The sequence below is a fragment of the Stenella coeruleoalba genome (assembly GCF_951394435.1).
Source record: "Stenella coeruleoalba genome assembly, contig: scaffold_116, whole genome shotgun sequence".
Classification (NCBI taxonomy): domain Eukaryota; kingdom Metazoa; phylum Chordata; class Mammalia; order Artiodactyla; family Delphinidae; genus Stenella; species Stenella coeruleoalba.
Window position 1 is genome coordinate 374,711 of NW_027645886.1, and position 12,412 is coordinate 387,122.

Consider the following 12,412-nt stretch of genomic DNA (forward strand, 5'->3'; position numbering starts at 1 on the left):
AAAGGCGCTGACTCTCCAAGTGGGGAGAGTGTTAGTAAAGCGTCTGGAATGTTGCACCCGAGTACCAGGGGAGGAAAACTGAGACATATTTGAACACGTCTCCCGATCACATGGTTGATCATACTCTAGGTTCCACATGCATGTTTTAGCTGAAGGAAGAATACCTTAAACCTGGGTAGTTGAAACCCGTGGAATGGGTACCATGCAATATGACTTCAAAGGGTCTTCATTTGCTCACCGAACCTCTCCAATCCTATCACTGCTGCGTTTATGCCCCTGTACACATGCTTGATTCTCTTTCGGAGACATAGCAATCCATAGGTTTTAAGATACTTACTAGTCAGGTACATTCTTAGGCGTTTAATATGGGGTGTTGAGTCCATTTCGTTGAGCAAGGAGTAGCTCTTGTCTATTCCATATTTGGCTTAAGGAACTTTATCTGTGCTCATTTCAATCTCTGGTTTTATGCAGCACCCCAACTCACCTTTACCCTTAAGCAAGAATAAGTTGGTTTTCTAAATTTGAGACCCTGTTCTGTTCTGTAATTCAGTTCCTGTGTAGCCAAGTTTACATTCCGTGTATTACTGATATCTTATGATGTTTCTTTTTCTGTGTGACTTATTTCAGTTAGAATCATCATACCTGAATCCACTCATTGTGCTGCTAAGGGCCTGATGACACAGATTTCATTGCTGAGTGATATTGCTTTGTAAGTAAATACCACAACTTCTTTATCCATTTTTCACTTTCTGCGATGTTGAACTTGTACTGTAAACGAGGTTCTTGTAAACAGAGCCGTTCCAAACTTTGGGGTGGCTGTGTCTTTTTGATTTTAATTTCCCTAAGCTATAGGACCATAAGTGGAAGTGCCCTAGGTTCTGTTGTTTTGTTTTTTAGATGTTTCAGGAAACACCTACACTTCTCCTGAGTGGTTGTTGGCAATTTACATCCCGCCCATCAGCATAACAAGGCTCCCAGTTCTCCATGGCCTGTCCTGCCTTTCTGGATTTTACACTTTTTTCAGATGGCCCTTTTGACCGGGGGGAAGTGAGACTTCATTGTAGTGCAGATTTCCTTTGCAAGCTTGCTTGGTTGGCCAAAAAGGGCGTATGCGTTTTTTCCTGAATATATTCAGGAAAAAATGCATACGCCCTTTTTGGCCAAGTGCATCATTGTGGACGTTCTGCCTCTTTTCCTATGCTTTCAATGCAATTCCAGTCTACCTCCTGAAATTGGTTTCCTGCAATTCTGCCCCGCTTTCAAGTCCTCTTGGCAGCCTTACTTCAGTCTATTTTTGGACGATAGCTGTCATTTATAACTCTGCAGGTTTGTGAATTACAGTGCCCCTGAGCTCCTTTCTTCAACTCGCTTTCTTTTGAGCTGGCCGCAACATCGCAGGATGGCTTCAGGCCCTAATCTGGTTCCGCTACGGCACGCTGAGCCTTTGGTTATTTCCTCTTCCTGGTGGGAAATGAGAGTTAAATTTGCCCGTCCAGACACCTCCAGCTAGCCTCTCATTGGTTCTCGCTATTCCTGTTCATCTTCCGCAGAAATTGCAAACTGGGCCAAACAGGAGGTTAAAGGCGCTGACTCTCCAAGTGGGGAGAGTGTTAGTAAAGCGTCTGGAATGTTGCACCCGAGTACCAGGGGAGGAAAACTGAGACATATTTGAACACGTCTCCCGATCACATGGTTGATCATACTCTAGGTTCCACATGCATGTTTTAGCTGAAGGAAGAATACCTTAAACCTGGCTAGTTGAAACCGGTGGAATGGGTACCATGCAATATGACTTCAAAGGGTCTTCATTTGCTCACCGAACCTCTCCAATCCTATCACTGCTGCGTTTATGCCCCTGTACACATGCTTGATTCTCTTTCAGAGACATAGCCATCCATAGGTTTTAAGATACTTACTAGTCAGGTACATTCTTAGGCGTTTAATATGCGGTGTTGTGTCCATTTCGTTGAGCAAGGAGTAGCTCTTATCTATTCCATATTTGGCTTAAGAAACTTTATCTGTGCTCATTTCAATCTCTGGTTTTATGCAGCACCCCAACTCACCTTTACCCTTAAGCAAGAATAAGTTGGTTTTCTAAATTTGAGACCCTGTTCTGTTCTGTAATTCAGTTCCTGTGTAGCCAAGTTTAAATTCCGTGTATTACTGATATCTTATGATGTTTCTTTTTCTGTGTGACTTATTTCAGTTAGAATCATCATACCTGAATCCACTCATTGTGCTGCTAAGCGCCTGATGACACAGATTTCTTTGCTGAGTGATATTGCTTTGTAAGTAAATACCACAACTTCTTTATCCATTTTTCACTTTCTGCGATGTTGAACTTGTACTGTAAACGAGGTTCTTGTAAACAGAGCCGTTCCAAACTTTGGGGTGGCTGTGACTTTTTCATTTTAATTTCCCTAAGCTATAGGACCATAAGTGGAAGTGCCCTAGGTTCTGTTGCTTTGTTTTTTAGATGTTTCAGGAAACACCATACACTTCTCCCGAGTGGTTGTTGGCAATTTACATCCCGCCCATCAGCATAACAAGGCTCCCAGTTCTCCATGGCCTGTCCTGCCTTTCTGGATTTTACACTTTTTTCAGATGGCCCTTTTGACCGGGGGGAAGTGAGACTTCATTGTAGTACAGATTTCCTTTGCAAGCTTGCTTGGTTGGCCAAAAAGGGCGTATGCGTTTTTTCCTGAATATATTCAGGAAAAAACGCATACGCCCTTTTTGGCCAAGTGCATCATTGTGGACGTTCTGCCTCTTTTCCTATGCTTTCAATGCAATTCCAGTCTACCTCCTGAAATCGGTTTCCAGCTCTTCTGCCCCGCTTTCAAGTCCTCTTGGCAGCCTTACTTCAGTCTATTTTTGGACGATAGCTGTCATTTATAACTCTGCAGGTTTGTGAATTACAGTGCCCCTGAGCTCCTTTCTTCAACTCGCTTTCTTGTGACCTGGCCGCAACACCGCAGGATGGCTTCAGGCCCTAATCTGGTTCCGGCCCGGCATGCTGAGCCTTTGGTTAATTCCTCTTCCTGGTGGGAAATGAGAGTTAAATTTGCCCGTCCAGACACCTCCAGCTAGCCTCTCATTGGTTCTCGCTATTCCTGTTCATCTTCCGCAGAAATTGCAAACTGGGCCAAACAGGAGGTTAAAGGGACTGACTCTCCAAGTGGGGAGAGTGTTAGTAAAGCGTCTGGAATGTTGCACCCGAGTACCAGGGGAGGAAAACTGAGACATATTTGAACACGTCTCCCGATCACATGGTTGATCATACTCTAGGTTCCACATGCATGTTTTAGCTGAAGGAAGAATACCTTAAACCTGGGTAGTTGAAACCCGTGGAATGGGTACCATGCAATATGACTTCAAAGGGTCTTCATTTGCTCACCGAACCTCTCCAATCCTATCACTGCTGCATTTATGCCCCTGTACACATGCTTGATTCTCTTTCGGAGACATAGCAATCCATAAGTTTTAAGATACTTACTAGTCAGGTACATTCTTAGGCGTTTAATATGGGGTGTTGAGTCCATTTCGTTGAGCAAGGAGTAGCTCTTGTCTATTCCATATTTGGCTTAAGGAACTTTATCTGTGCTCATTTCAATCTCTGGTTTTATGCAACACCCCAACTCACCTTTACCCTTAAGCAAGAATAAGTTGGTTTTCTAAATTTGAGACCCTGTTCTGTTCTGTAATTCAGTTCCTGTGTAGCCAAGTTTCCATTCCGTGTATTACTGATATCTTATGATGTTTCTTTTTCTGTGTGACTTATTTCAGTTAGAATCATCATACCTGAATCCACTCATTGTGCTGCTAAGGGCCTGATGACACAGATTTCATTGCTGAGTGATATTGCTTTGTAAGTAAATACCACAACTTCTTTATCCATTTTTCACTTTCTGCGATGTTGAACTTGTACTGTAAACGAGGTTCTTGTAAACAGAGCCGTTCCAAACTTTGGGGTGGCTGTGTCTTTTTGATTTTAATATCCCTAAGCTATAGGACCATAAGTGGAAGTGCCCTAGGTTCTGTTGCTTTGTTTTTTAGATGTTTCAGGAAACACCATACACTTCTCCCGAGTGGTTGTTGGCAATTTACATCCCGCCCATCAGCATAACAAGGCTCCCAGTTCTCCATGGCCTGTCCTGCCTTTCTGGATTTTACACTTTTTTCAGATGGCCCTTTTGACCGGGGGGAAGTGAGACTTCATTGTAGTGCAGATTTCCTTTGCAAGCTTGCTTGGTTGGCCAAAAAGGGCGTATGCGTTTTTTCCTGAATATATTCAGGAAAAAACGCATACGCCCTTTTTGACCAAGTGCATCATTGTGGACGTTCTGCCTCTTTTCCTATGCTTTCAATGCAATTCCAGTCTACCTCCTGAAATCGGTTTCCTGCAATTCTGCCCCGCTTTCAAGTCCTCTTGGCAGCCTTTCTTCAGTATATTTTTGGACGATAGCTGTCATTTATAACTCTGCAGGTTTGTGAATTACAGTGCCCCTGAGCTCCTTTCTTCAACTCGCTTTCTTTTGAGCTGGCCGCAACACCGCAGGATGGCTTCAGGCCCTAATCTGGTTCCGGTACGGCACGCTGAGCCTTTGGTTAATTCCTCTTCCTGGTGGGAAATGAGAGTTAAATTTGCCCGTCCAGACACCTCCAGCTAGCCTCTCATTGGTTCTCGCTATTCCTGTTCATCTTCCGCAGAAATTGCAAACTGGGACAAACAGGAGGTTAAAGGCGCTGACTCTCCAAGTGGGGAGAGTTTTAGTAAAGCGTCTGGAATGTTGCACCCGAGTACCAGGGGAGGAAAACTGAGACATATTTGAACACGTCTCCCGATCACATGGTTGATCATACTCTAGGTTCCACATGCATGTTTTAGCTGAAGGAAGAATACCTTAAACCTGGAGAGTTGAAACCCGTGGAATGGGTACCATGCAATATGACTTCAAAGGGTCTTCATTTGCTCACCGAACCTCTCCAATCCTATCACTGCTGCAATTATGCCCCTGTACACATGCTTGATTCTCTTTCGGAGACATAGCAATCCATAGGTTTTAAGATACTTACTAGTCAGGTACATTCTTAGGCGTTTAATATGGGGTGTTGAGTCCATTTCGTTGAGCAAGGAGTAGCTCTTGTCTATTCCATATTTGGCTTAAGGAACTTTATCTGTGCTCATTTCAATCTCTGGTTTTATGCAGCACCCCAACTCACCTTTACCCTTAAGCAAGAATAAGTTGGATTTCTAAATTTGAGACCATGTTCTGTTCTGTAATTCAGTTCCTGTGTAGCCAAGATTACATTCCGTGTATTACTGATATCTTATGATGTTTCTTTTTCTGTGTGACTTATTTCAGTTAGAATCATCATACCTGAATCCACTCATTGTGCTGCTAAGGGCCTGATGACACAGATTTCATTGCTGAGTGATATTGCTTTGTAAGTAAATACCACAAGTTCTTTATCCATTTTTCACTTTCTGCGATGTTGAACTTGTACTGTAAACGAGGTTCTTGTAAACAGAGCCGTTCCAAACTTTGGGGTGGCTGTGTCTTTTTGATTTTAATTTCCCTAAGCTATAGGACCATAAGTGGAAGTGCCCTAGGTTCTGTTGCTTTGTTTTTTAGATGTTTCAGGAAACACCATACACTTCTCCCGAGTGGTTGTTGGCAATTTACATCCCACCCATCAGCATAACAAGGCTCCCAGTTCTCCATGGCCTGTCCTGCCTTTCTGGATTTTACACTTTTTTCAGATGGCCCTTTTGACCGGGGGGAAGTGAGACTTCATTGTAGTGAAGATTTCCTTTGCAAGCTTGCTGGGTTGGCCAAAAAGGGCGTATGCGTTTTTTCCTGAATATATTCAGGAAAAAACGCATACGCCCTTTTTGGCCAAGTGCATCATTGTGGACGTTCTGCCTCTTTTCCTATGCTTTCAATGCAATTCCAGTCTACCTCCTGAAATCGATTTCCTGCAATTCTGTCCCGCTTTCAAGTCCTCTTGGCAGCCTTACTTCAGTCTATTTTTGGACGATAGCTGTCATTTATAACTGTGCAGGTTTGTGAATTACAGTGCCCCTGAGCTCCTTTCTTCAACTCGCTTTCTTGTGACCTGGCCGCAACACCGCAGGATGGCTTCAGGCCCTAATCTGGTTCTGGCCCGGCATGCTGAGCCTTTGGTTAATTCCTCTTCCTGGTGGGAATTGAGAGTTAAATTTGCCCGTCCAGACACCTCCAGCTAGCCTCTCATTGGTTCTCGCTATTCCTGTTCATCTTCCGCAGAAATTGCAAACTGGGCCATACAGGAGGTTAAAGGGACTGACTCTCCAAGTCAGGAGAGTGTTAGTAAAGCGTCTGGAATGTTGCACCCGAGTACCAGGGGAGGAAAACTGAGACATATTTGAACACGTCTCCCGTTCACATGGTTGATCATACTCTGGGTTCCACATGCATGTTTTAGCTGAAGGAAGAATACCTTAAACCTGGAGAGTTGAGACCCGTGGAATGGGTACCATGCAATATGACTTCAAAGGGTCTTCATTTGCTCACCGAACCTCTCCAATCCTATCACTGCTGCGTTTATGCCCCTGTACACATGCTTGATTCTCTTTCGGAGACATAGCAATCCATAGGTTTTAAGATACTTACTAGTCAGGTACATTCTTAGGCGTTTAATATGGGGTGTTGAGTCCATTTCGTTGAGCAAGGAGTAGCTCTTGTCTATTCCATATTTGGCTTAAGGAACTTTATCTGTGCTCATTTCAATCTCTGGTTTTATGCAGCACCCCAACTCACCTTTCCCCTAAATCAAGCATAAGTTGGTTTTCTAAATTTGAGACCCTGTTCTGTTCTGTAATTCAGTTCCTGTGTAGCCAAGATTACATTCCGTGTATTACTGATATCTTATGATGTTTCTTTTTCTGTGTGACTTATTTCAGTTAGAATCATCATACCTGAATCCACTCATTGTGCTGCTAAGGGCCTGATGACACAGATTTCATTGCTGAGTGATATTGCTTTGTAAGTAAATACCACAACTTCTTTATCCATTTTTCACTTTCTGCGATGTTGAACTTGTACTGTAAACGAGGTTCTTGTAAACAGAGCCGTTCCAAACTTTGGGGTGGCTGTGTCTTTTTGATTTTAATTTTCCTAAGCTATAGGACCATAAGTGGAAGTGCCCTAGGTTCTGTTGCTTTGTTTTTTAGATGTTTCAGGAAACACCATACACTTCTCCCGAGTGTCTGTTGGCAATTTACATCCCGCCCATCAGCATAACAAGGTTCCCAGTTCTCCATGGCCTGTCCTGCCTTTCTGGATTTTACACTTTTTTCAGATGGCCCTTTTGACCGGGGGGAAGTGAGACTTCATTGTAGTGCAGATTTCCTTTGCAAGCTTGCTTAGTTGGCCAAAAAGGGCGTATGCGTTTTTTCCTGAATATATTCAGGAAAAAACGCATACACCCTTTTTGGCCAAGTGCATCATTGTGGACGTTCTGCCTCTTTTCCTATGCTTTCAATGCAATTCCAGTCTACCTCCTGAAATCGGTTTCCTGCAATTCTGCCCCGCTTTCAAGTCCTCTTGGCAGCCTTACTTCAGTCTATTTTTGGACGATAGCTGTCATTTATAACTCTGCAGGTTTGTGAATTACAGTGCCCCTGAGCTCCTTTCTTCAACTCGCTTTCTTGTGACCTTGCCGCAACACCGCAGGATGGCTTCAGGCCCTAATCTGGTTCCGGCACGGCACGCTGAGCCTTTGGTTAATTCCTCTTCCTGGTGGGAAATGAGAGTTAAATTTGCCCGTCCAGACACCTCCAGCTAGCCTCTCATTGGTTCTCGCTATTCCTGTTCATCTTCCGCAGAAATTGCAAACTGGGCCAAACAGGAGGTTAAAGGGACTGACTCTCCAAGTCGGGAGAGTGTTAGTAAAGCGTCTGGAATGTTGCACCCGAGTACCAGGGTATGAAAACTGAGACATATTTGAACACGTCTCCCGATCACATGGTTGATCATACTCTAGGTTCCACATGCATGTTTTAGCTGAAGGAAGAATACCTTAAACCTGGGTAGTTGAAACCCGTGGAATGGGTACCATGCAATATGACTTCAAAGGGTCTTCATTTGCTCACCGAACCTCTCCAATCCTATCACTGCTGTGTTTATGCCCCTGTACACATGCTTGATTCTCTTTCGGAGACATAGCAATCCATAGGTTTTAAGATACTTACTAGTCAGGTACATTCTTAGGCGTTTAATATGCGGTGTTGAGTCCATTTCGTTGAGCAAGGAGTAGCTCTTGTCTATTCCATATTTGACTTAAGGAACTTTATCTGTGCTCATTTCAATCTCTGGTTTTATGCAGCACCCCAACTCACCTTTACCCTTAAGCAAGCATAAGTTGGTTTTCTAAATTTGAGACCCTGTTCTGTTCTGTAATTCAGTTCCTGTGTAGCCAAGTTTACATTCCGTGTATTACTGATATCTTATGATGTTTCTTTTTCTGTGTGACTTACTTCAGTTAGAATCATCATACCTGAATCCACTCATTGTGCTGCTAAGGGCCTGATGACACAGATTTCATTGCTGAGTGATATTGCTTTGTAAGTAAATACCACAACTTCTTTATCCATTTTTCACTTTCTGCGATGTTGAACTTGTACTGTAAACGAGGTTCTTGTAAACAGAGCCGTTCCAAACTTTGGGGTGGCTGTGTATTTTTCATTTAATTTCCCTAAGCTATAGGACCATAAGTGGAAGTGCCCTAGGTTCTGTTGCTTTGTTTTTTAGATGTTTCAGGAAACACCATACACTTCTCCCGAGTGGTTGTTGGCAATTTACATCCCGCCCATCAGCATAACAAGGCTCCCAGTTCTCCATGGCCTGTCCTGCCTTTCTGGATTTTACACTTTTTTCAGATGGCCCTTTTGACCGGGGGGAAGTGAGACTTCATTGTAGTGCAGATTTCCTTTGCAAGCTTGCTTGGTTGGCCAAAAAGGGCGTATGCGTTTTTTCCTGAATATATTCAGGAAAAAACGCATACGCCCTTTTTGGCCAAGTGCATCATTGTGGACGTTCTGCCTCTTTTCCTATGCTTGCAATGCAATTCCAGTCTACCTCCTGAAATCGGTTTCCTGCAATTCTGCCCCGCATTCAAATCCTCTTGGCAGCCTTACTTCAGTCTATTTTTGGACGATAGCTGTCATTTATAACTCTGCAGGTTTGTGAATTACAGTGCCCCTGAGCTCCTTTCTTCAACTCGCTTTCTTGTGAGCTGGCCGCAACACCGCAGGATGGCTTCAGGCCCTAATCTGGTTCCGGTACGGCACGCTGAGCCTTTGTTTATTTCCTCTTCCTGGTGGGAAATGAGAGTTAAATTTGCCCGTCCAGACACCTCCAGCTAGCCTCTCATTGGTTCTCGCTATTCCTGTTCATCTTCCGCAGAAATTGCAAACTGGGCCAAACAGGAGGTTAAAGGCGCTGACTCTCCAAGTGGGGAGAGTGTTAGTAAAGCGTCTGGAATGTTGCACCCGAGTACCAGGGGAGGAAAACTGAGACATATTTGAACACGTCTCCCGATCACATGGTTGATCATACTCTAGGTTCCACATGCATGTTTTAGCTGAAGGAAGAATACCTTAAACCTGGCTAGTTGAAACCCGTGGAATGGGTACCATGCAATATGACTTCAAAGGGTCTTCATTTGCTCACCGAACCTCTCCAATCCTATCACTGCTGCGTTTATGCCCCTGTACACATGCTTGATTCTCTTTCGGAGACATAGCAATCCATAGGTTTTAAGATACTTACTAGTCAGGTACATTCTTAGGCGTTTAATATGCGGTGTTGAGTCCATTTCGTTGAGCAAGGAGTAGCTCTTATCTATTCCATATTTGACTTAAGGAATTTTATCTGTGCTCATTTCAATGTCTGGTTTTATGGTGCACCACAACTCACCTTTACCCTTAAGCAAGCATAAGTTGGTTTTCTAAATTTGAGACCCTGTTCTGTTCTGTAATTCAGTTCCTGTGTAGCCAAGTTTACATTCCGTGTATTACTGATATCTTATGATGTTTCTTTTTCTGTGTGACTTATTTCAGTTAGAATCATCATACCTGAATCCACTCATTGTGCTGCTAAGGGCCTGATGACACAGATTTCATTGCTGAGTGATATTGCTTTCTAAGTAAATACCACAACTTCTTTATCCATTTTTCACTTTCTGCGATGTTGAACTTGTACTGTAAACGAGGTTCTTGTAAACAGAGCCTTTCCAAACTTTGGGGTGGCTGTGTCTTTTTGATTTTAATTTCCCTAAGCTATAGGACCATAAGTGGAAGTGCCCTAGGCTCTGTTGCTTTGTTTTTTAGATGTTTCAGGAAACACCATACACTTCTCCTGAGTGTCTGTTGGCAATTTACATCCCGCCCATCAGCATAACAAGGCTCCCAGTTCTCCATGGCCTGTCCTGTCTTTCTGGATTTTACACTTTTTTCAGATGGCCCTTTTGACCGGGGGGAAGTGAGACTTCATTGTAGTGCAGATTTCCTTTGCAAGCTTGCTGGGTTGGCCAAAAAGGGCGTATGCGTTTTTTCCTGAATATATTCAGGAAAAAACGCATACGCCCTTTTTGGCCAAGTGCATCATTGTGGACGTTCTGCCTCTTTTCCTATGCTTTCAATGCAATTCCAGTCTACCTCCTGAAATCGGTTTCCTGCAATTCTGCCCCGCTTTCAAGTCCTCTTGGCAGCCTTACTTCAGTCTATTTTTGGACGATAGCTGTCATTTATAACTCTGCAGGTTTGTGAATTACAGTGCCCCTGAGCTCCTTTCTTCAACTCGCTTTCTTCTGAGCTGGCCGCAACACCGCAGGATGGCTTCAGGCCCTAATCTGGTTCTGGCACGGCACGCTGAGCCTTTGGTTAATTCCTCTTCCTGGTGGGAAATGAGAGTTAAAATTGCCCGTCCAGACACCTCCACCTAGCCTCTCATTGGTTCTCGCTATTCCTGTTCATCTTCCGCAGAAATTGCAAACTGGGCCAAACAGGAGGTTAAAGGGACTGACTCTCCAAGTCGGGAGAGTGTTACTAAAGCGTCTGGAATGTTGCACCCGAGTACCAGGGTACGAAAACTGAGACATATTTGAACACGTCTCCCGATCACATGGTTGATCATACTCTAGGTTCCACATGCATGTTTTAGCCGAACGAAGAATACCTTAAACCTGGAGAGTTAAGACCCGTGTAATGGGTACCATGCAATATGACTTCAAAGGGTCTTCATTTGCTCACCGAACCTCTCCAATCCTATCACTGCTGCGTTTATGCCCCTGTACACATGCTTGATTCTCTTTCGGAGACATAGCGATCCATAGGTTTTAAGATACTTACTAGTCAGGTACATTCTTAGGCGTTTAATATGCGGTGTTGAGTCCATTTCGTTGAGCAAGGAGTAGCTCTTGTCTATTCCATATTTGACTTAAGGAACTTTATCTGTGCTCATTTCAATCTCTGGTTTTATGCAGCACCCCAACTCACCTTTACCCTTAAGCAAGCATAAGTTGGTTTTCTAAATTTGAGACCCTGTTCTGTTCTGTAATTCAGTTCCTGTGTAGCCAAGTTTACATTCCGTGTATTACTGATATCTTATGATGTTTCTTTTTCTGTGTGACTTATTTCAGTTAGAATCATCATACCTGAATCCACTCATTGTGCTGCTAAGGGCCTGATGACATAGATTTCATTGCTGAGTGATATTGCTTTGTAAGTGAATACCACAACTTCTTTATCCATTTTTCACTTTCTGCGATGTTGAACTTGTACTGTAATCGAGGTTCTTGTAAACAGAGCCTTTCCAAACTTTGGGGTGGCTGTGTCTTTTTGATTTTAATTTCCCTAAGCTATAGGACCATAAGTGGAAGTGCCCTAGGTTCTGTTGCTTTGTTTTTTAGATGTTTCAGGAAACACCATACACTTCTCCCAAGTGTCTGTTGGCAATTTACATCCCGCCCATCAGCATAACAAGGCTCCCAGTTCTCCATGGCCTGTCCTGCCTTTCTGGATTTTACACTTTTTTTAGATGGCCCTTTTGACCGGGGGGAAGTGAGACTTCATTGTAGTGCAGATTTCCTTTGCAAGCTTGCTTGGTTGGCCAAAAAGGGCGTATGCGTTTTTTCCTGAATATATTCAGGAAAAAATGCATACGCCCTTTTTGGCCAAGTGCATCATTGTGGACGTTCTGCCTCTTTTCCTATGCTTTCAATGCAATTCCAGTCTACCTCCTGAAATCGGTTTCCTGCAATTCTGTCCCGCTTTCAAGTCCTCTTGGCAGCCTTACTTCAGTCTATTTTTGGACGATAGCTGTCATTTATAACTCTGCAGGTTTGTGAATTACAGTGCCCCTGAGCT

General features: G+C 43.5%; 1 long non-coding RNA gene across 3 annotated transcripts in view; it reads left to right on the forward strand.

Moving 5' to 3' along the window:
* The window catches only part of LOC307181491, an 856,694-nt gene that overhangs the window by 318,905 nt on the left and 525,377 nt on the right, over positions 1-12,412 (forward strand). The window lies entirely within an intron of this gene.